Source organism: Hoplias malabaricus, chromosome 5 (assembly GCF_029633855.1).
Source record: "Hoplias malabaricus isolate fHopMal1 chromosome 5, fHopMal1.hap1, whole genome shotgun sequence".
NCBI lineage: Eukaryota > Metazoa > Chordata > Actinopteri > Characiformes > Erythrinidae > Hoplias > Hoplias malabaricus.
In genome coordinates this window covers 43,804,324-43,828,704 of record NC_089804.1, presented here as the reverse complement: position 1 = coordinate 43,828,704, position 24,381 = coordinate 43,804,324, and the positions used below count along the sequence as shown (strand labels likewise).

The following is a 24,381-nucleotide window of genomic DNA, read 5'->3' as shown; positions in this document are numbered from 1 at the left end:
GAAAGCAAAGGAAAGTGGTAAGAGGAACGGTAGGTGTTTAGCAATGTTTGTGAATCATAAATGGTGTAATTTGGGGCACGTTTGGATGAAAGCGGTTAGCATTCAGCCATATTACCTCCCGAGGGAATTCTCACGTTATTGCGATTATTTATTTATTTATTTGTATAGCGCTTTTTACAACTGATGTTGTCACAAAGCAGCTTCACAGAATTCAAGTAAGACAAAGATTTGACATGAAATGTAAAAATCCCCAGGTGAGCAAGACAGTGGCAAGGAAAAATTCCCTCAGCTGAGGAAGAAACCTTGGGAGGAACCAAGGCTCACAAGGGGTGACCTATCCTCCTCTGGTCAATCTACTGGTAATAGTTAGGAGTCCGTGAGAACTTCAGTGTAGGGGCAGCTTCAAGGCACTTGGTGGTTGCTGGAGTGTGGGCAGCTGGTCTGAAGCGTGGAGGAGGATCTCAACAGTCATCCATCAGTATCCAGACGGACAGGTGGGTGGTCATTTACTTGGAAAAAGGTAGAGGGATGGAGTTTGTTTTGTTCTTTTTGGGTGTATGTAAAGCAGAAAATGTGAACATTAACAGTGTGGCTAATGACTCAGGCAGATCTGACTATGACAGATTTAACTAAAAGGAGAGAACCAGAAGGACACACAGACACGGGAGCATCCTGAAACACTGGCATCCTTCTGCTCCACCGTCAACAAACCTGAGTGATCGCGTGAAGCGGCGGGACGACAGCACCAGCGTCTCAGTTTACTATAATTCCCTGTGTCCATGGACCCCCCATGGATACATCCCCCCATCGGCGAATGCTTTGACAGCCTGCGAGTGCTTACACACTGTAGTGTCAAAATTTCAGACGTCGCATCCTCAGTCCCTGCTCTTAATTTCTGGTGACTTTAATCATGCCTCACTGTCCTCCGCTCTCCCAAAATTCACTCAGTATGTTAAATTTCACACCAGAGACAATAAAACGCTGGATTTAATGTATGTGAACACTAAGGATGCTTATTGTTCATCACCCCTTCCCCCAATGGGTCGTCCTGATCACAACCTGGTTCTTCTGTACCCTGTATACATACTGGTGGTGAATAGACAACCACCCACCAAGAGGTATGTAAGGATCTGGTCTGAGGAAACCAGTAGCACACTGAGGGACTGTTTTGACAGCACGGACTGGGATGTGTTATGTGAACCTCATGGGGAGGATACTGACAGCTTGACTGTATGCATCACGGACTACATTAACTTCTGTGTGGAAAATACTGTGCCTACCAGGAAGGTGCAGTGTTTTACCAACAAGAATAAGGAAGGATAAGGAAGGGGAAGGACAAATACAGAAGGAAGCTGGAAGAGCATCTCAAGGGGTGCAACACCAGAGAGGTCTGGAGAGGCCAAGCAAAGAACAGTGGGAAGGGTCCTGAATCGGGAGGACAGGACTGGGCAAATGAGTTGAATCTTTTTTTCAACAGATTCGACTGTGTCATCCCACCCTCCCCAATTTATCAAAACCATTCCACTGTAGTATCACACCAAAATCTCCCCTCCACCCAAATGCCCCTGACACCAATGGCTCCCCTCTCACAGTACACCACCCCACTTTGTTCCCGGCTGGACCGATCCACACACCCTAGCCCTGACATTACTCAACAGGAGACACACTACAGCTCCATCACCTGTTTCTCCATTACAGCTGATCAGGTAAGGAGGGAACTTAGGAGTATAAAGACGAGGAAGGCGGCCTGGTCCTGATGGCATCAACCCCGGACTGCTTAATGACTGTGCAGATCAGCTTTGTGGGGTACTCCTGCACATCTTTAACTCGAGCCTCAGTCTGAGGCGAGTTCCACTTCTGTGGAAAACTTCATGTGTTGTTCCAGTTCCAAAGAGAGCCTAGAGAGCCTAAACACTTCAGGCCAGTAGCTGTGACCTCTCACCTAATGAAGACCATTGGAGATAATTTACCTTCCGACACCTGTTAAATAGCGGGATGGACCCCCTGCAGTTCGCATATCGACTGTGCATTGGTGTGGAGCATGCTGTCATCCACTTGCTACACCTGATCACTCTCGCATTTTTATAGGGCACGGGGAGTGCTGTAAGAGTAATGTTCTTTGACTTTTCCAGGGCTTTCAATACAATCCAGCCATCACTGCCTAGGGGGAAGTTGGAGGGAGCTGGTGTCAACTGTCATCTGGCTTCATGGATCACTGATTACCTCACCAACAGACCGCAGTACGTGAGGCTACGTGACTGTGTGTCTGATGTGGTGGTCTGCAGCACGGGGGCCCCCCAGGGTACAGTTCTCTCTCCTTTCCTATTTACACTCTACACATCAGACTTCAGTTATAACTCGGACAGCTGCCACCTCCAGAAGTTCTCTGATGATACAGCCATTGTTGGAACGAGTTTGAACAAACTGTGTATTAACACCAGCAAGACAAAAGAGGTGGTGATTGATTTCAGAAAGAAGGCTACACAAATTGCACCAGTGAACATCCAGGGTGTGGACATTGAAATTGTGAAGGAGTATAAATACCTGGGTGTTCACCTTAGCAATAAACTGGACTGGTCAATAAACACAGATGTCTTGTACAAGAAGGGCCAAAGTCATCTCCACTTGCTGAGGAGGCTGAGGTCCTTTTGGGAGTGCAGGACACTGCTGAGGACGTTTTACAACACTGCGGTAGCTTCAGCGATTTTCTACGCTGTGATTTGCTGGGGCTGTGGAAGCTCTGATAGGGACAGGAAGAGGCTAAATAAACTGGTCAGAAGGGCTGACTCAGACTTAGACTGTCCTCTGGACTCCATAGAGGAGGTGGGGGAGAGGAGAATGTTAGCAAAACTGACATCAATTGTGGATAATCCCTCTCACCCCCTATATGCGACAGTTGGGGCCTTGAGCAGCTCCTTTAGCAGACGACTGTTACACTCACAGTGTAGGAAGGAGAGGTACCGAAGGTCATTCATACCCACTGCTGTTAGATTATACAATACTCACAATATGTAATATACACCATTATCTTATCCATATTTTGCAAGATATCTGTTTTAGCACTAGCAGTATTACTACCTCTGCCTTTTTCCCCAACAATGTGAATAATCAAACCAAAATTGCTATAATTTCCCACAAAATTCCATATAAATATATCTTATTTTTTATAAGAAAAAAAACTGAAATTAATCGCTTCCTATAACCATCAATAAGCTTCTTACACCTCTCAACTGGAATTCTGGACAGCTATTCTTTTTCAAACTGCTCCAGTTCTCTCATATTGGAAGGGTATTCTCCCAACAGGAATTTTAAGATCTCTCTACAGGTGTTCAAGGGGATTTAGAGCCAAACTCATAGCTGGCCATTTCAGAACTCTCCAGCACTTTGTTTTCATCCATTTCTGAGTGCTTTATGAAGTATGTTTGGGGTCATTTTCCTGCTGGAAGACCCATGACCTATATAGGATGCAAACCCAACCTTCTGACAGTGGGCCCTCCATTGCGACCCAAAATCCTTTAGTAATCTTCAGATTTCATGATGCTTTGCACTCTGTCAGGGCGCGCAGTACCAGTGGCAGCAAAACAACCCCAAAACATCTTTGAACCTCCACCATATTTGACTGTAGGTACTGTGTTCTTTTCTTTGTAGGCCTCAGTCCATTTTTGTTAAACAGCAGAATGATGCTTTACCAAAAAGGTCTCATCTGTCCACAAGACATCTTCTCAGAAGGATTCTGGCTTACTCACATACATTTTGGCAAACTGCAGTCTAGTTTTTTTGTCTCTGTGTAAGCAGTGGGGCCATCCTGGACCATCCAGATTATTCTGCATTGCAACCTTTCATCCATTTTTCTCTTCTGTCCATGTCCAGGGAGACTAGCTACAATATCATGGGTTGTAAACTTGATTATGTTGTGCAACGTGGACAAACATCAAGATCTCTGGAGATAGACCTGTAACCTTGAGATTGCTGATATTTTTCCACAATTTTGGTTCTCAAGTCCTCCGAATTTGCATGCTTGCAACAGTTATTTACCCACAATTTGAAAATGTGCCAATAATTTTTCTGGTCCAATTTTGGAGTTTAGATTGGAATTATATCATTTATTTCTCTGTTTTTGGTGTTGTTCCAAAATACACAAACGAAATAATAATAATAAATAATAAATAAACAATGTGTAATTGCAATAATTTTCTGGAAAAATTTCAAAGGAGCCACTTTTTTCATCAATTTATTTACAGTACTTGTATGACATTTATTTAATAATTTATTTTTATTCAAATGTAAATTAATTGTAAAAATTGTAACACATAAAAGTTTAATAATTTCATTGAATTAATTCAGTTGTTTGCTTAATTTTTTGTTGTGATTAGTAGTATTTGATGCTTAATATTAGTAGTAGCCTTGAACCCAAAATAAACGAGAGCTTAAATATGGTTCCCTGAAGAACCTAAAAAATGTTTCAGATCATATTAAGTAAAACAGTTCCTCAAAGAACCACCCTTTTCACAAGGGTTCCTCAAGGCTCCTTAACTGTGCGTGCAGACTGTAAGCAATAAAATCGCTTATATTCTTTCATTCATTATCTATCCAGTTCAGGGTCGCGGTGGGTCCAGAGCCTACCTGGAATCATTGAGCGCAAGGCAGGAATACACCCTGAAGGGGGCGCCAGTCCTTCACAGGGCAACACAGACACACACAGATTCACTCACGCACTCACACCTACGGACGCTTTTGAGTCGCCAATCCACCTACCAACGTGTGTTTTTGGACCCTGGGAGGAAACCGGAGCACCCGGAGGAAACCCACACGGACACGGGGAGAACACACCAACAGTCACCCGGAGCGGGAATCGAACCCACAACCTCCAGGCCCCTGGAGCTGTGTGACTGCGACACTAACTGCTGCGCCACCGTGCTGCCCTTACATGACAATTTGTTTAATTAAATCATTGTATATACGTATGAGCTGCATGAGACTATTTAAACTATAATGTTTTTGACCTTTGCTGGAAGAAAATGTTAGGAATTGGAGGGCATGATCAAATGTTTATGGACTATCTACAGGCATGTTTTTCTAAGTACACAATTGGCTCCTGACACACTTGAAATCATGTAAGCTCTAACAGAAATATCTGGACCATAAACTCTACAGCAACCCCATGATCCTTTAAGAAGATGCACTTCCCTACAGTGTATACGTAAACAGGCACGTGCCAACATTGCAGCTCAAACATGTAGCTTATATTTCACATGTTCCATCCAGTTCCATCACATCAAAGTAAGTGAGCCAACAGCATGTATTAATACCTTTGCAAGTAAATTAAAATGAAATTCAAATAACTCCTTTGCTCACTCATTACATCTTCATTACTCATTACAAATGTAGAAACATTTACAGAGCAAGCCAAGAACTTTACTCAGATATTGGCAGAATTCATGTCTTTCCTATCAACTGACCTGTTTCCCTTTTTCTCTTTTACAGCCACAATCAATAATCTAATCTGACCAATCAATCATGATCAATATATGCTCTGATATGTCTCCCCACACCAAATGCAAATAGAATGGTTTGAATATAGACAGGGAAAAAGCAGAGAATACAGCCTTTCAAATTAAGGCATCAAGACACACAAGATCTACAGCATAAATCCTGTAATAATGGGAGTAGTACAGGGTTAAATCCATGGAATATGGATAGCGAGCCAAGTGATATGGATCACAGACTGATAAGGCATCTGTCTGCATCTGATTTACATCACATAAACTCTAATCAAAGCCTGCCTCAAAGGCAGCAGTGATTTTGATGAAAGCTACACTTTAGAACCAGAGATTTAGTAATTCAAAGCCATATCTGACCTTGCAAACACAGTTCCAGATAAAGCCAGATGCATTCTACATTCATGATGTGTTGAAAATCTCAGATAAAGCCAATGTCCACTCATTTCCAAAGAGGACATATCTGGAATAAATCATTTTATTTCAGTACATATGCATTGATTTAGCGATCTGGAGCTCCTACCACCTCAAACACTGTGAAATAAAACAACCCAGTCTTTATTTGTGGGCTGCCTAAGTCTGAAAACATGAGATAAAACAAACCATTCTGATTATGCACTGCTTCTTAGGTAGAGTGCAGAGATTTTAGAATTGTTTCACCTTCTCGTCTGAGTCTGTAATCACAGCCCTTGTTTATGTGAAAACACAAAGATGAGGTTAAACATGTATACCAAATTCAACAAGCACAGAGAAAGTACAGTGCTAATTACATATGGTGAAGAAAGAGAACATAGTGAAAATGGCTAAAAAACAGAGCTTCTTCTCCTTGTTCCTCACTCCTGGGCTCTCATGCTAAACTGGGCTGTGACTCATTTGCATTTAAGGAAACAGGTGCTGAAACCGGCCTATCTAAACAGGGCTGTTTAGATATGGGTGGGGGGAATACTGCAGTAGTGTTTGATCCTTGAGGTGTGTCATTAAAGGAACACTAGGTAAGATTAGGTAGTTTTGCTCTTGGTAATGCAGTTTAATAGTTGTTAAAGGGATGGACACTGACGTTAGCCTGAATGAAAGTTTTTTATTGAGGTGAGTGACATAAAATGACATCAGGGAAAACCTGATGTCATATAAGTCAAGTTTAGCCCCGCCCAATTACAATCCAACTTAAGAAAATTTCAGGGGAATAAATTTTAACAATCAAACCCTGCATCATTCTCTCTGTACCACTTCAGAGAATTTTAATCATTAGTCATACTGATCATGTTCAGAAGAAAAGTATAAAAACGAGTGGACATTGGCTTTAATTGGCTCAACCTACTGCCGTCTGGAAAAAGGTATCGAAGCATTCGAGCCCTCACATCCAGACTCCGTAACAGCTTCTTCCCACATGCTATCAGACTCCTAAACACCTAGAGACTGAGACTGGACTGAAGAAGCACACACACACGTCTTCACGCAAACACTGGTCTGTTGGACTGAAAATGAGAGTACCGTTTACACATATCCTGTTTACATTATGGTTACATCCAGTTACCGTTTACAGCACAAATACACTTTAAATTGCAGTGTCTCTCTCCCTCAACCCCTCCGTACTTATGGTTTTGTATTGTGTTGTATTGCATTGTATTGTATTGTACTGTATGGACATTGTTTTGTATTTTCTTAGCCATATCTTTTGCACTTTAATGTGTATGCACTGTTTTATGTTGCACTAGCTTTTTACTAGTTGCACTTTAATGTTGTGTGTTGTTTTATGTTCTATGTCTTTTGCACTTTAATGTGTGTGCACTGTTTTATGTTTGCACTAGCTTTGCACTAGTTGCACTTTAATGTTGTGTATTGTCTTATGTAGCACATTGGTCCTGGAGTACTGTGTACTGTAAACACTGTATACTGCTGAAATGACAATAAACTTCTTGAACTTGAACTTGAACTAATCGACATCTCTAGTTCCCAGTGGTGGTGGGAACATGACATTTCTCAAGACCCTAAGGTAGTACATCATACATACAGGTGTGTGTCCAAAATTTCGATTCAAAGTCAATTCAATGTCATTATCATGACACAAATATATATATATGAACAGTTGTACAGCAAGCATGTTAATGTTCTTGGATTAGAGAATAAAAGCACTCAGTGTAAAATCTACATAAGCCATTCCTCCATCTCTGTATTCCACTGCACAGTGGCTGTTGATTGTATGCCTGCAAATAGCTCCAATGAGCCTGAGTTTACTATGCTCAATACCAAGCATTGGTCTTCTCTGGAAAGACAGCACTCCATTAAAGAAATGTTAGATGAGCAGGTGACCACAAAAACCAGTGGTTATATGGTGTATGCCATATTAGTAATTTAACAATGCACTAGCATAAAATTCACAGCCACCATTGCAACCCTATCCATGTTTTTTTTTTTTTTTGGTGCCATATTGGGACCAATGTCTGGTTTCAGGTTGCAGCACAAATGTAAACAGATGGGAAAGATATATTTATCTCATACACAACACCCAGATTCACAACACCCAGAGGCACAGATGCCTATTGTCCTCTGCTAGCCACATTAGCATTTTCATTGTAGGTCCTAATGGACTCACATGCATTGCTTTGCTTTTTGTGCCTGAATCTGTGTGAGTTATTCATCCATAGATCTTTTACAAACTTCAGTAATCATGTTTTTTTACTTGTGTTTTGTTTTAGTGTGTAAGAGACTACAGGCACAAGCCACATGTTTGTCTGATTCTTATTCTTTTGTTTAAGGGGTAAATAATACTTCATTTCCCTGCACTTAGAAAATATAACAGATAATGTTTTTTTCCAACTGTCTGCATAAATTATTTATTTGATTTGCCATAAAGTTTAATAAAGCACTTCTACTTGACAGAAAATGTGAGTGATCTGTGTCCATCTCAATCCAATGATTCTCAAATATTTACCTGCACTCACATAGTGCATTGTACATTGAAAATAAATGTAGTCAGCTATGAGACTTATATTTCCCTGTTGAATTAGTGTCTAATTACTATCTGGGTGCAGTATTATTAGTTGTATTATCTGTGATGTGCACTTTGTAGGGAGTATGGTTATTTGGGATGAGCTGGTGGGTACTATAGAGTGATGTCACCTGCAACCCATGTATAGTAAGCTGTAACTAGTAAGTGTGAAAGGGAATGATTTATTGCCTGCCTGCAATTTACTACTGTACACCTCATAGATGTTTTAGATGTATGAACTGCACAATAAGCAAAGAGTTTCTCTTGACTTTTGCTTAGACCACAAATAAAGTACATGTTGATAGTTTCAGGGTCATCCCTTTCAGGTCCCTACATGAGATTAGCATGGTAGCAAATAAAAACAAAAGCAGTGTTGATAGATACAATGTAACCTTATAATGACCTTGAGGGCCTTCATGCATTCTGAGATCAGTTTGGACAATGTCTTAGCATTGCTGAGAAAAAAAGGGATGTGAATTGCCCAAGAATCATTCAGCTTGCCAGCTGCTGGACATCTTGTATACTCTGACACTGTTGAACCTAGAATAAAACTGAGAGGCCTGGATAGCACAAAATAGCCCAAGAACATAATATCCATCTGCCCCATCTCTGTAGTTTTAATCCTGTCCAGAGTGCACACTTCTGTTTCAGGAAATATTCTTGAGCCTTTTACCTACTGTTAAACAAGCAGTAAAAATGACCTCAGGTTATATTAATCCCTTCTGAAATGACATGTGTGTGAATATAATATCCTGGGAAAAAAAGTTTTTCACTGGTTTCTTAAGAATGGATGAGCTGGAGGATTCATTTAATAATGTAATATAGAGTTCAAGTATGAGGATAACCTCAGGAGATTTACAAAACACCATACTCAAAGCCATACAGCCTAAACGATCACTCAGTGGAGAGATATTTCTGATAACTGTAGGTAGGTTTTGAGCACAATAACAGCCTCTATTTGTGTTATGAAAATGGGTCCCAATCAGTAGGTTACAATTAAATGGTTTATAATATCAGTTACAATAACTGTGAATGATTAGTAAATTGATATCTTCTTGCCCATGATCTATTTTGAAGGACTAGAAGATAGTATCATTGTGTGATGGATATTTTTGGTGGAACAGTCTAAATATTAATTAGCTCTGCGGTGTATTATCCGTGTGACAGCAATGCATGAATTGAGTAACTATTCCCATTTCACCAGTGTGATCCACTAAAAATATTACTCATGTCCATTGGTAAAATTAAATTGATTTGACCTAATCCTGTAAAACTAATCCCTTTCAGGTTACATTTAAAAATAGGTGTAACCTTTTTTTGGTTATTAAGTCATTGTTATTAAATATATATTGTTTGATTTCACATTCCCAAGAGCTGATCTTTCCATGTGTGGCATTATCTTAGAGGGAAAAACGTGCACAATTCAAGATGGGAGTCCAGATCTTCATGCCCTGAGGCAGTGTGCATAACTTACCTGTAGGACCAATAGAAGACTGCATTGGCATCAGTGTTATGACATGGTATATTATTGCTAATAATAAATGCCCTGGTTTATTCTGAGTGGTTCCATCATCAGCCAGAATGCAAGGTTAGTCAGGCTGTTAAGCCACCCCTCCACTGTCATATGTAAACAATCACACTAACACTGTTTTTCTCATAAATATGGTCATGGCGTGTTCAAAGGCTGATGATCTGCTGTCATGTGTATTGAAGAGGGAGGGAAGAGGGGGTGGTTAAGAAATAGCAGGACAGACCAGGAAGGGAGGGAGGATAATCCCCAAGGTTTTGCTTTCTTTTGTGCTCAAGTACTCACTGAAAATTTCTTACAGGACTAGAAAACAAGCAGAGACAAGAAACACACACACACACACACTTCTAGCAGTCAGACTATATTGAATACTGCTTTAAACAGCCTTGTGAATTTATGTAATGTATCAAGTTTAAATTTTAAATGGTAGTACACACTTGTATATTTGGGAGGAATATATATGTGTAGGGTGGTACCCATGATAAACTGGCTAGAGAAACCAGTTCTTTTTTTAAATGTATAGTATCCCAATATAATGTTGATGATTTTTGAAATCTCTTAATTTGCTGAGTAAAATTTCATGAAGAGCTTTAGCATCATACACAGAAACTTTAATAGAAAAAAAAATTATGCTACAGTACAGCTTGTGGCTTAAACTGTGAACTTTGATGCAGATGACTCACTAATGTATCACCGATCAGACATAATAACACCATATTATTGCTTCTATACTCGATGTGTCAGTGTTTGCATTAATCACCTGTGGTCACAAGATGTTACCCACAGAATGGTCTTGGCTGGGTTTTTTTTAGCTTGTGGACTATACTCAGTCCAGCAACAGCAATAAAGTGTTAAAAACTCCAGCATTACTGCCCTATTCTGATCCACCCATAGCTGCACTACGGCCACGTCAGTGTCAAGGCTTTGCTGAGAATGTTACACATTCCAAGTAATACAGCTTTTCATGTAGTGCTTGTAAGTATAGGCCAAGTTCACTGAAGTGGTGAGTGATTCAGTGCTGTCCCATCTCAAGAATGCAGGGCCGGCTGAACAGACGAGCCCTGACATCTCTCTCATACACGTAGGGATGTGTAGCAGTGGGCTGAGGTAACTCACACCCAGTAACTACACAGACAAGTCCACAGGGCATACATTCTTCCTCTTTATCATTCCTCATCCAATCTCCCAGTGTATTCTTAACTTGAAGTATCCTGTCAACAAACAACAAACCCCACATTTTGCTTTAGGCAGAACTATTAAAAATAAATTAAAATTTATACAATATGCCCCATGCCCCAAAACACTCAATCTACCAAGACAAGTATGATATTCAAGGTTTGCTTCTTTGCTCTTTTGTTTGGAGCTACAGAGCTAATAAAAATTAGCATAAACTTCCTATGAAAAGCAGCAAATCCTCCTTATTGTAATATGAATAATAATTACAATTTGCAAAAAAAATGTTTTAATTTGCAAAAGAAAGACAATAAATATGGATTGTACACTTAAATTACCCATTTTAGGAAAAATACGTTGATTTATTTTTACCTAGAACAACAAAACCAAATGTGATCAAATGTTTACATTCATCACTTACACTGTACCTCACAAATTGGCATAATGCAAACTGCATTTCTGTAGAGGATAGTGTTATATACTGACAGAAACCATAATTCTGAGATTACTAAACACAATTTGAGGCACATGGGATAGTTTAAGCCAGTGTTACATTGCTAAATTTTAACTAATTAACCATGTATTTAAATTGCAAAACTGGACAAGTAAATATGTATTGTCTGAGTGAGTTTAACTGAGGTCAGGTTGTTTGGCCAGACTGATGTAACTCACACCCAGCAAAAATCTGTTAGAGCATTAAACATAAACAAGTTGCTCAATATGCTACATGTAGCCTCAATTGGAGTTCCTGTTCTGAGCCTAATCACCTGAGAGCTGTGGGGTAGGCTGAGAATCAGCTGACTGGTGGTCATTGTCAAAGGAACAGTATCAGCCAGTGATCTATGGACACCATCTATGCAAAATAAACTACTATGCACAAACTTAAGATTTCAGATGGATGCTGCTGCTTTTGTTTATGATTATCAGTGGTGGACACTAAGTAAATGTAATTTGTTACTGTAAGTACTTTTTTCATGTATCTGTACTTTACTGAATTATTTCCATTTTAGGCTTTTTACTTTAGTTCCATTACATTTCAGTCAAATATTTTAATTTTTACTCCAGTACATTATGAACTTTTGTCGTTCCTTTTGATTGATGTGTGAATAAAATAATACCTTGTCTGAACAAATCTCCCTGCATCACACAGCTTTCCATGCAACACAGCAGCACCGTTGCTAAAATATTTCTCAGACTTTTTAAATAATCTCTGTGCGAATTTGAGACTGTAAGTAATCACTTTTCGTTCTTAGGACTGTTATGAATTAACATTATTAAGTACTGTTTAATATTTGGCTGTATATGAGTAATCAGTAACTACTATTCATTTATACAAAACCAATCATTGGTTTGCAGATGCAGATGTCAATTAAGTCATTTACCAAGTGTGAGATTCAGTTGGAGATTTATTAAACACTATATGTAAAGTTAGGTCAAAACTAGAAGATATATTCCAAAACCTATAATTTAAACAAGTTCATAAGACAAAAACGAGTATCAGGCAAAAAGTCAGAAAAACAAAACCGTGTCTCAGAATTGCAGAAATAGGTCAAATTATACAGGTGATGGTCACAAAATTAGAATGTCATGAAATTTATTTCAGTAGTTCCATTCAAAATGTGAAACTTGAATATTATGCTCATTCATTACACACAGACTGATATATTTCAAGTGTTTATTTCTTTTAATTTGATGATTATAACTGACAACTAATGAAAACCCAAAATTCAGTTTCTCAGAGAAGTGCCACAGACTGATCAACTCCGTGCCATGCCGCATTGCTGCAGTAATTCAGGCAAAAGGAGCCCCAACTAAGCATTGAGTGCTGTACATCCTTTGTTTTTGTATTGGTCTTAAGTAATACTCTAATTTTCTGAGATACTGAATATGGGTTTTATTTAGTTGTCAGTTATAATCATCAAAATAAAAGAAATAAACACTTGAAATATATCAGTCTTTGTTTAATGAATGAGTATAATATAAAGTTTCACTTTTTGAATGGAATCACTGAAATAAAGCAACTTTTTCATGATATTCTAATTTTATGACCAGCACCTGTACTCTGCAAATGTAGATAAATGTAGACAAAAATATATTTTTACCATAAAATTACCGCTTCCAAAATCACTGTGATGCTTCACTGACTTGCAATAGGGAAAATAGAGCCTGTCATTGCTACTCTCTTCTTAGCACTGCAGAAACTGCACAATGTAACATTTGGATGAGGGTACCCTCCCTAACAAATTTTAGTACACCCAAAAACCCAAATCTTACCTAGTGTTCCTAAATGATTAAAAAACTATGTTCGGTGCAGAGAACACACTAAAAGCCAATGTATGCTTTTGCGTTGACTCAATGCAGAGCCTATGCTGTAGTCTGCTTGTCCTATGCCATTGTGAAAGTGCAATTACACCACCAAAAAACAACTAGGGCTGAATTTCAAACATGGACCTCTGAGGGGCAGCACCTTGGGTGGATGTAATAGCGGATATAACATCATTAATTGCATTTAATCTTTGGCTATTTCATCGTCAGACAACCTAATTAAACTCCATTAAAAGACTGGGGAATCAAGAGTGACACTACAGTCTCTTCACTTACAATATGTTGATTAAGCATGAGTCTTGTTACAAAAATTATTATAGGACATTACAGCCATAATACAACATGGAACATCTTAGTTTGAATACTTGCGTACATTTGAAGGTAAATACTTTTGTACTTTTACTCAAGTGGACATCTACTTCTACATTTACTGGAGTAATATTTTATTTGAGCCTCTGTACTTTTACTCAAGTAAATTGTTTGAGTAGTTATTTCTGCCATAACAACAGTCAATTATATAATTTAAACCAAAGCAAGTTATATTGTATATTAGAAATGCTTTACCACCAACAGCAGCCACCAGACTGATAACAAATGAATTAAACTACAAATAACCAAATTGTAGGATTTACCCTGATACATATCACACACACAAACTTAAATGGCTCATGCCCTCAGCATTTCCACACCAGATTTAAGGCTAGTAACCAAACCTACACTTGATTCCCATCATTGTTCAGACTGCCATTTCAATATACAAATGACCCTGCCCAATAACCCTGTTTCCTCCTTCAAGCTAATATTTGTTTAGTGTATTCACCCTAGAGCAAGGTGTGGTTCCATCAAAGTATCAGAAATCTTTACTTCTCCAAAGCTAGTCAAAAGGGACAATTCAATATACAGAATAATACTGCCTCATTAAGGTTACCCTGAAAAAAATATATGTTCATTTGGGCCTTTTATTATATTTGGCATGATTTATGATCATTAATAAGATAAATTATTTGTTCATGCTTTGTGACAACATCATTTGTAAAAAGCGCTATATAAATAATTTGATTAGATTTGATATTGTCTGAAACTGCTCCCTTTCTTACCATCATTTTTGATAGAATTTTTGATTCTGAGAGCAAAGGAGAATAGCACTGTTTTTAGGGTTGAAGAGCCTTATTACTTAAAAAAATGTTTGAATCTCAAAATAAAAAACAGAATACCTACACTTATGTGAATAGCTGAATATTCTGGTCTAGCCTCAACTAGCTGTATATTCGGATCCAGCCTTGACTCCCAGCCTTTAATGACTGAAACATCACCAGGATGTGAATCAGGTGATAGGGCCAGTGCTTAGACCACTGTGTAACTATGGACACCACAATGAATGAATATGGCCAAAACCCCAGAGCTGAACCGACACCTACAGCATTGAACTAACACTTGTGGTGTTCAATTAACACATGCAGTGTTGGATAAATAGACATAGCACTTATACAGCTGGACATTAATGAGCTCTGTGATAGTCAGTTCCACAATGTGGTATTGATTGTCTCCCTTCTCCCTTGTCAGAGGATTGACCAATGCAGAGGTTAATATTAAGCACAATTAATAATATTAATATTAGTAAGGTGATAAAATGAAAAGCTCATAGCGGTAGTGTGTTTGGCTGAGCTCTAAGACTTTTCCTCCAGAGGAAAAACAGACTGAGCTCAGTTTTTCAGTCACCGCAGGCGGTTTTAGAAACTAGTTCTGCCTCCCATGCTGAGGGATGTGAAAACATACAAGCCTTTCAAATCCCTAGTCTGCTCACGAAAGGGAACATAATTGCTGAGCAGGTCTAAGCTATTCAAGAATATACTTGCCTATAAATGCAAACAGCATTCCTAATTATCCAGTGATGATTGTTTGAACATAGAGGCTCATATGATGTAAATATAATGTAGAAAAGATAAATGTAATTGGAAGAGAGGATAGTTATGAAAGAAACCAAATCTAAAATGGTGTTTCTATATGTAAAATATAGCTTTGAACTAGACAAAATGTCCACATGCATTGTCAAGGCCAACAATCTCACATATTCTTATCACAGTTTAATTAACACCTTGCTTCACATTCATCAGTTCCTCATTACTTCTTGCACAGCATGTGTTTCACACATAAAACACACAAGACACCTTCTTACAATAGATAAAACAAAAGGTATTGAAAATAGAGGCCATAGGAGGCCATATTTAAAGCAACTAAGGCTACAGCATGCCAAATTTACTATATGTTCATATCTAGTCCTAATCTGATTGAATCACAGAAGCACTGAAATCTGATTTATAATAAAATGAATAGACATGCAAATCCTGGAGTAAATAGCATGACTTACTTGGATACCCTCTTATTAGACCCATAAATAATGACCAAAATCAAAATTTGAAAATAATAAATACAACAATTTCAGTTTAAGATTCAAAATTAAATTTTTAATCTAACAGGGGTTTTGTTCCTGTATGGAGCAGAAACAGCCTCGATCATCCTGGAAAAGCCTTACATTAGCTTTTGAAATATTCTTCTGAGCATTTGATACCGTTCTCCCATACAAAACATTAGGCATCAATGTTGAGTGATCACAAAGTTCACTCCAACTTATACCAAATGGACTGAATGGAGCCTCATCATTCATAAGAATGCCATTCCACTGCTTCAGAGTTCAATGCATGGGGGGCTTACACTTATCTAGCCAAGATTTGACATGAACCATGAAGAGCTTTGGCTCACAGGCAGTTGCTGCAGAGCATCCCATTTTATTTCATGCTTTTCTATGGGTGTTATACAATTGCACAACTAATTGTTTGTGTTCACCTTACGATTCATTCATACCATTCTGATATTATCACTTATTCTCAGTAATCCTGAAATTATTTTTATCAAATTACTCACCAGTGACCTGGTCTATAATTATTAGGGTCCTAGCATGTAGTGTGGGGACCCTATAGCGATTGTCGGGTTTTTTCTTATTAGGGTCATAGCACGTAGTGTGGGGACTATATTCTATATATATTCTATGCTTGATATATTCTATGCTTGATTCTGTTCCTCATTACAAAGATGCTGTCTGCCTGCAATTAAAAAAAAACAGGAATTTAGCATAGCACTAATCTAAATAAGTTCACAATGAGTAATTCAGAAGCTGGAAAACAAGAAGAAAACATCCTTGTCACACTAAATGCCAACCTTCCCCTTTTTCACAACCCCCATGGGAAAAATCCATGCCGAAGGACAAGGGAGAACAGAGGCGGAATTGAGAGTAAATGTACAGCATCTGTGGCCCTTCTCCTCTGCCGAGCCGACGGGAAGTGGCCTGAACTCCAGGAGGACAGAGCAGCACTGTTCCTCGCAATGAATTGGCATCACATCCTCCGTTTTAATGGCCTCCAAACATGTATATCGATGCAGCACATTGGATAAGAGCTCTGTGTGGTCAGCCACTTAGTCCATGTGACTGAGAAAGAAGGGCTGTTTTTAAAGCACAATCTAGCTAGCTAATTAAAACTATTCTTCATTCTGCAAAGGTAAGTATGTTCACATTGGTTTCCGATGCGTGATTAAATGGACACTGTCTCATTGTGACACATAGGAAGACTGTTAGCGATGTCAATAACACAGATGGGAAAGATGGACAAATTTCTCATGTACAGCTCCTCCCTATGCTGGAGAGTGTCTCACAACACTCAGAAGCACAGAAGTCCACCACCTCTTTGCATCAGATGGCAAATAATCCCACAGTGTTTCATAATGAAAAAAAAACGTATGTGCTGTTAGCAATATTAGCATTTTTGAGCGTGTAACATAGTCTAGGAGGATGGTGTTTTATTATGACTATCTGCCTAAATGATTTGCTGATTTGATTTTAATAAAGTAGTTCTTGTCTGAAAAAGTGAGATGATCAGAAATGTTTCCACACCCAAATCCCAGTCTAATCCTAAATGTCTCCCTATACCCCATTTAGGTCACATTGTAGGTCATAAAATAATGATTGTCCAGTGCCTGTTTCTGCCTGTTAGTTACCCCTGAAGTAGAATTTTACAGACTCGTAAAAAGGAAATGGCTCCAGTCAATGCCATTTAAGAGAGTTTAAATCTTCTGAATTTAGTCATCTAGCAGAGTTAATAAGTTTCATCTAGCTCAGCTTAACAGACCTCCCTGGGGAGCCTCTTTATGATTTTATTCTCTCTCTCTCTCTCACATACACACACACACACACATCAGAAAAAGATGAAGCCACTTTTAATGCATGCCAAATTTCAACCCAGTTTTGGATTTGTGGGAAACAAGAAAGTCACTCATGGGGAAGCCTCAAGCTGAGGGTACCACTCCACATCGACAGAAGGTTCCAGTGTGTTCCGGACAAAGTCTGCAGTGTATCGGCACACCACCAATCAGCAAGGATCTCACCTTCAAGAGCTTCCTTTTCTACAGATCTCATCCCTACTCAGCTTGCAATCTGATGCATTCATCAAATTCCTAGAGGCATTACGTCCACTCCATAGATCTTTTGTGACAAAAAGATCTAATGAAGGATTGTTAATTAAGCTTAAGGACTGCACAAACAGATAAATCCAAGGACATCTACTTCTAACTTGAAGAGGACTTATTAAATGGCCCCATGTCTGGGGTTGATGTGAGTAATACATGGTTTAGGGAACATATCTTCAAACCAAATTCTCTTTCCTTAGACCCAGAATTTAAGATATGAATCTTGCCTGCCCATCCAATTCTACACACACACAAACAGTACAGTACAAAATATTTGAGCAAGTACACACACAAGTACAAAAAGCATTTGAGATTTGTAGCCACAGATTTGATCAGTTGTAGTCACTGACTTGTTTTTGTGCAAGACAAATATACCCTTACAAAAAACTTTAAAATACAAATAAACATATAGGTGTGCAACTCGTATTGCACAGATTCACATATTGGTTTGCAATTGTGCTACTTTTGTGCATGTTTAATATGAGTGTGTGAATGAGATGTGCACCATATTAACACCTGCAACTGGAGCAAAACTGCGAGCGTATGATATTTTTGTACTTGTGTGTTTTTTGTATTTTTGCACCTGAAATGAAGAATTTGTAATTGAAGTAATGAAGTAATCTGTTAAGATGTATGTGTGTGAGAGGAAAAAAAATCAACAGGTTTGGAAGTCCTGAAAAGATTTTCTCTGTGACTTCAAATTTACTGATATATATATATATGTGTGTGTGTGTGTGTCTATGTTCTAAAACTACAAATTTCACTGTCACAGGTGCTCAGGGGTTTTGCACCAAATATACCTCCATAGTTTTATCCCATGTGTTCTGACCTAGGCAGACCATATCAAATTTAATTGGTTGTTTTGTTTTCATAGTTTGTGGGCTGGTAAGCTTCTGTCATAAATTTCAGTCTTACAAAATGTTTAGGAGTCAGTTGCAGGTTTATTCAAGAGACAAAAAAACAAGGTGAAGAGGAGTCAAAAAACCAAATAAAAAATAAACTGAGTCTAAAGCCAAGATTTAAAAAAAAAAAAAAAAAACACAGGAAAAGCTTATACAAAACTAATGCTCAGAATTGCCAATTTAGTTCAAACAATACTTTGCAACCTGTGGAACAAAACAGTGAGCTTAAATATTCTACAAATGATTTGCCTAATCAGAGACAGGTGAGGAATCTAAGCTAGAACTCAGGTGAGTGTGACCTCTGGTGGTTTGGAGGAGAAACTGCTTGGGCTGATGTGACAGCTTCAAACTTAATTTTTTCAGTTTTAAACTCTGTTTGCATGATAACAGTAATGTTTTCAATAAATGAATAATAAAAAAATGCATGTATTTATTCCTGTGTCAACGGCATTTTGTTTCCTTAAGATTAGCAGGAATACTTTATCCCTACTGAGACCTTAATACATACCCTCACACACAGCCACTCATTAATATTAACACTCGTACAGAGACAAACACCAGCACACCCTGATACACACACACGTCGATTTATGCTGCTAAAATCTGGACAGAAGTCAGATTTGATTAAAAGTGACATTCAGCTGTCACTCACACACCCCAGCAAAGGGTACACAAAGACATGGTTTCACAGCAATCATAGCAAATAAGCAAAGAGCTGGGATCAAACAAAGAGCAGTGGAGTTAGGCCAGCAACATTAAAGCCCTTCTTTCTGCTCTGTGTAGCATGCAGTTGTGTACATCCCTACACACTACTAACTAGCCCAGAGGGAGATCAGAAAGATACGAGACAATACACAGCATCTGGGGCAATGATGTGCACAACATTTGTGTGTGTGTGTGTGTGTGTGTGTGTGTGTGTGATTGAGTGATTTGGGGGTGGGTGGGAACAGGACAGGGTTAGAAGTTGCAGGAGAGACTTAATGTGATACACAAGAGAAAAGGAAAGATGCATAGATGATGTTATCAAGAAAATAGAAAATAATAATTAAATTTTGTATTGTTATTTTAGATCTGTTTGGTGTGAAAACTGGTGTGAAAAAATATATTGAAAATAACTGTTATTGTGATTTGGTTTATCATTCAGTTGTCCAAAAACTGAGTGAATAAAAAAGGGATAAAGAGAGACAGAAAGCAGATACAGGGAAGCTGCTGAAAGACGGGGACTGTTAATAGCAGAGAAGAAGATGTAAGATGGAAAGAGAAACTTTATGATAAGTATGATAGATGTTGCAGGAGAGTGTTTAATGAGAGAAAAATAGTGAATAAATGAAGTAGAAGGATGAGAAAATGTGTGTGTGTGTGAGAGAGAGAGAGAGAGAGAGAGAGAGAGAGAGAGACAGAGAGAGAGAGAGATGCAGTTAATCTGGGCATACAAAAGCACTCTATTAAACTGTATGCATTGTAATTAGCTTTAGTTTCATCCACCAGTGCTGGAGATCCAGGTGTGACAGCAGCCATGCTTGACTCTCTGATCAAGCTGCAGGGAAAAAAAAAGTTCAGCTGTAGCACAAGGGAGTCTGGACACATTTTGAGTTTACCCTCTATGAAGATACTTATGAAAGGACTACATTAAACAAGGTTTCCCTTAAAGGGAAAGGCAGGATTATATTAAAATTTCAACATGATTTCATCAGAGTCATTCAGAGGGGTTTAATGTGAAAAGTCAGAATTGTCCACAGTGGTGAATCAAATTTAAAGAATGACAGTTGGGTGATGACAGTAAGAGTTTGTCTTCACGGGTTACTGCATGAAATTACTAGGAATATGTTTTATAATATTGCACATTAAGATAGCTTTTCAAAAAAGGGTTTGGCCTACAATGTACAATTAAAACCCTGTTTATTTTGGAGCTGTACTCATAAGGCACTATTAGGCAAAATAATGGCCAAAGAAAATGTATTCTGCCAGACTTATCAATTATATGCGTATATAATTTTACATATAAAACATTACATGACTCCTGGATGTTGGTTGATGTTTTTGGATAGTAAATAAAACAGCTATAATTTCATTGTTGATACTGGGACCCCTTTCTTTGACCTCACAGGACCGTTTAAAAATTAAAGAAACAAAATAAAATCTTTCAGAATTTTTTTTACCTGTTATCTATTAAGTTCATCTAAAAAATACACATATTGGAAGTTATTTCCAAAAAAATATCCCAATATATTTTTTTTCCCTTCATCTAGTAAGTACACATCTATGAATACGCATTTAGTCCCTGTCTTCATCTCCAACCTCCTTCTCTCTGTCAAAAGCCCTGCCCTGTAAGTTGACAGGATTGGTTCCTTAGGTTTATGGCGTAAGAAACCCTGGCTGTGTGAATCCACATATTTCAGACTGCATTTGAAATACTGAAATTACAAAGTGGAAATGCTCACACATGGCACTGACTTCTCATTTCTGGCATATAAACAACACTCCATGTAGTTAATAAATTTGATTTTCACTGGAGATGGTAAATGGCCAAATATTTCAAAGCCACATATAAAATGGTTGATAAAAAGTGTGATTCTGTAACCATTAAAAATAGACTGTCCATGAGAAAACTTTCAGAACCAGGAAACTCTACTGTCCTTAAAGCAAAACCCAAAGTGTTGGTTTCTAACATAAACTGATGCCTGTTCTGTGTCTTAGCTTTTGAGAGATTTTGAAAATAAAAATATCAAGCAATATTTATTGTTTTGACTCATTCTGTGTGGGAGAAGTATACTCTTGAGTGTATGACACAGCCAGCAATTCAGAGAAGTTCACTACAGAAGAGGAGAAGGAGTCTGATAAGTTTTCTGTAACTCCTTAATAAGGATTAAATATAATGTAAGGCTGGCAGGACCCTTGCAAAAAATATATATATTCTCTTTTCATTCTTTACATATTTTATATATATGAAGCAGACTGCACCATGCTCTTTGGGAGTGTTATCCATGTCTGGAGTCATCTCTGAATCTGATTCCATGTGTAGGGAATCAATGGAATCCATTCTAAAACTCAATTACAAATCCCAAAAAATAAAACTAGGAGAAGTATACTGAAGAACACAATATTACACATATGAGACATGAGCCATTTTTTTAACAAATGTTATATCTCACTGTTTTTCAATGTATCTAGAGTAATACATCTAGTCAATTCATTTTCTGTCATTTTTTCTATGTCCATTTCATTCACTTGGAATCATTGTGTTACAGGCAGGAACACACCCTCTACAAAGCACAAGTCTGTCACAGGGCATCACACACTCATGCTGCCTCTCTCACCACACTCACACAGACCTACAGTGGGTATAGAAAGTATTCAGACCCCTTTAAATTTTTCACTTTTTGTGTCATTGCAGCCATTTGCTAAAAAAAACAGAAATGTAGACATTTTTGCTAATTTATTAAAAAAAGTAAAACTGAAATTTCACATGATCATAAGCATTCAGACCCTTTGCTGTGACACTCATATTTAACCCACATTCTGTCTATTTCTTCTGATCCTCCTTGAGATGGTTCAACGCCTTCATTGGAGTCCAGCTGTGTTTAATTAAACTGATTGTACTTGATTAGGAAAGGCACACACCTGTCTATATAAGAGCTCACAGTGCATGTCAGAGCAAATGAGGATCATGAGGTCAAAAGACCTGCCCAAGGAGCTCAGAGACAGAATTGTGGCAAGGCACTGGTTACAAAAGAATTTCTGCAGCACTCAAGGTTCTTAAGGGCACAGTGACCGCCATAATTTTTAAATGGAGGAAGTTTCGGACGACCAAAATTCTATCTAGACCTGGCCGTAAAGCCAAACTGAACAATCACGGGAGAAGAGTCTTGGTTGAAAGAGGTAAAGAAGAACCCAAAGATCACTGTGGCTGAACTCCAGAGATGCAGTACAAAGAGATGGGAGAAAGTTCCACAAAGTCAAATATAACTGCAGCCCTCCACCAGTCTGGGCTTTATGGCAGAGTGGCAAGAAATATGAAAGCCCACATATAATGTTACTCGTTTTCCCAAAACTTGTTCAGCTGTGTTGAGGATGTTATATACCAAATAAATATGCTTTTAAGGTTTCCAAATCAATATGTCTCTTGATATTAAATGTGTAGTATTTTGGATTATATTTCTTATAATTTTTTGTAAGGTTTGTTTGGCTTGGCTCCTAACCACTTACACTTAACATCAATATGTGGAACCGTGTCTACATTTTGGAAGTCGGCTCTCCGGCCAAGAGTGCCTGGAAGCGAAGAATGAATTCTATTCGAGAGTCGACTCCCAGCCCTGCCTTTGGACCTTTCGGTGTTTTACTCTGATGTTAGCATCACCTTGAACATTGTGAGATTTAGTGAATGCTGTAGTTTCATCAAGGCTTCACAAAGAGTGGGTGACTGAGTCCAGAGCACAACGTATAGTTCTCGAAATCGATCGCGAGAGTTAATTGTTGTGTGAAAGAACGAACGTTAAGAAATCATTTAGTTCAGTGAACGATTCCATTTAACGTTAGCCAGATATGAACGCGGCTGTTGGTTAGAAGAGCCAAACAGTTTCGACGCCGCAATGCAACAGCAGAAAAAAACAGAAACATCAAAACACAACGTTCGCCATCCAAAAATAATAATAAAAAAAACATCTCGGTGCTCTGTTTACTCACCCCGGCGTTTCTCCCTTGAAGAAGTGCTCTGTCGTTTCTGTACCAAAGACTGTGAAAAAAGAGCTTAACTCAGATTCTCATTGTCAAAAAATGTACACCGACAGCAGCCCTCACACAGCACGTTAAGCAAAGCGACAAGACAGTAATCCATTCAGTAGTGTTTGTGAGGGGCGGGATAGAGAGTGAGGTCACGACGGGGATTGCCTGAGAATCCGCGCAGCAGCGAGAGGAACCGTCCCCGACAGAATCCAATAATATCTGAAGAGACGGTCTTCACAGTACGTAACAAACAATGTGAATAACTGTAGCCCACAGTTCTCTTGTATTGATTGTAGTGTCTAGTGTTTGAACATAGCTACATCACCTCGCCTCCGTTGCTGAGGAACAACATTAAAGCGACTGGGAATTAAGTGTACTGAGAGAGAGAGAGAGAGAGAGAGAGAGAGAGAGAGTACACGAGGAAAAGATAGACATTGGTGTGCCCTGTAAGGGTGGACGATATTGCCCTAAAATAATATCACAATATTTCAGGGTATTTCTTGCGATAATTGTATTCTTATTGATATGACAAAACACTGTAAAACATTTTATAATTTTTAAGAATATTTATAAATACATGAATAAAAAAATAGATTAGTGTGATAATAAGTTTCAGGACAGAGGCAAGTGTTTTGCCAGGGAGGACAATTTTTTGTTAAGGTTGAATCTGAATAAACACCATTTGACGGTTGGTTGTGTGGAGGGAGAGAGTTATAGAGACGTGAA

At 38.4% G+C, this 24,381-nt stretch overlaps 1 protein-coding gene across 5 annotated transcripts in view; it reads right to left on the bottom strand.

The window, feature by feature from the left end:
* Nucleotides 1-23,906, bottom strand: part of src (v-src avian sarcoma (Schmidt-Ruppin A-2) viral oncogene homolog) — a 77,173-nt gene extending 53,267 nt beyond the window's left edge. For all 5 annotated transcript variants that reach the window (XM_066670882.1, XM_066670881.1, XM_066670884.1 and 2 more), the window contains exon 1: nucleotides 23,617-23,906. The gene's annotated coding sequence lies outside the window, so the exon portion shown is untranslated. The remainder of the gene's footprint in view (nucleotides 1-23,616) is intronic.
* Nucleotides 23,907-24,381: the final 475 nt, after the last annotated feature.